The sequence below is a fragment of the Limulus polyphemus genome, unplaced genomic scaffold (genome assembly GCF_000517525.1).
Source record: "Limulus polyphemus unplaced genomic scaffold, Limulus_polyphemus-2.1.2 Scaffold4654, whole genome shotgun sequence".
NCBI classification, from domain to species: Eukaryota; Metazoa; Arthropoda; class Merostomata; order Xiphosura; family Limulidae; genus Limulus; species Limulus polyphemus.
Window position 1 is genome coordinate 80,053 of NW_013670264.1, and position 1,496 is coordinate 81,548.

Below are 1,496 nucleotides of genomic sequence, written 5' to 3' on the forward strand. Positions count from 1 at the left end.
AGATTTGAAGCCAATAATTGGTTCTCTAAAAGCAAGTGTTTTGCACCCTGCTTGGAAGAAGGTGTCTACTCTAAGCCCTGTGGCAAAGAACTATTGGGCACAATGGGACCAGTTGAAGATGGTATTCTTCTTCGGAGATGGGAAACTGCAGATGTGGAAGTGACGACCTGGCAAACGGTTATACCGAGAAAGTTACGGGAAGTTGTGCTGCGTCAATCCCATGATACTGTAACTGTAAGCATAAGGGATGCCCACCTTATGAAGAGTTGCCTGAGAATATGTCAGAGTTTGTGAAAGTGTTATCGGAAAGGATGGATGATATTCACCATCAAGTACATTCAAACTTGAAAATGTCTGCTGATTCGATGAAGCTATCTTATGATAAGAGATCTACTGAAGTCAGCTTTGAACCAGGAGACAAGGTGTGGTTGTATGATTCCAGGAAGACCAAAGGGAAGTCTCCTAAGTTGTCTTATCCATGGGAAGGCCCATATGACATAGTGGATCGTCTCTCAGACGTGACTTTCTGGATAAAATGTGGTCGGCGAGGTAAGCCAAAAGTGGTGCATGCCAATAGGCTTTGGCGTTATCACAGTCCAGGACATTTCAGTTGAGACGAAGTGGACAACAGAACAAATGACGCTGCTGAAGACGTGCCACCTGAAAAAGCCAATGTTGAAGAAGAAACTTTTCTCAGTTTTGAGAAGAGAAACGGTGAAGCTCTTGATGAAGTTACTACCACTGATGTGACTGTTACTGACGATAGGACATTTCCTGATGAAGAAGATGAAGCCAACGTGAAGCAGAAGCCAACGAGACGGAGACAAGTACAGAAGAAGATACGTCCCGTAAAATCAAAAGACTTTGTTGAATTGTAATTTTGTGATTGTAATTCTGTACATTTAATTAAGTTCTTGTTATTGGTTTAATGTAAGTGGCTATTGTTCGAGACGAACAATACTAAGGAGGGGGCAGTGTTGCGTCAGCAAGGTCACGTGACTAGTATCACGCCACTTCTTTCTCGAACTTTCGTGAATTGTCGGGAGATTACTAGATTGGGGTAGTCTGGTATATATAAGATGGTCACAACGTGACGGGACAATGTGTAGGTAGCGAGTAATTGAACTGCAGTCAGAGAGTGGGTAATTGAATGGAGTATTGTTGAAGTCGAGCTCGTGAGACGTTTGTTATAGCGCGACTGTTGAAATTAAGTGTATCACAAAGTTATATTCAGAAAGAATAAACCAGTTTTATTCAAGAAAGGACTTGTGTCACTAAAGTTTCGTCGGAACGAATTTACGGAAAATTAACTAACGAACGTAGACGTAACAATATATTAGCTTAAAACAAGCAGATTGTGTACCGTCTGTTTATTGTTGACACTTATCACCAATAAATCATAGACATCTACTGTAAATGAATCCCAGCCCCTATTACAGTTTCATTATGTAGTGTATAACATTTCTTTGATAATTGAAAGGTTCGATGGAAGTTAT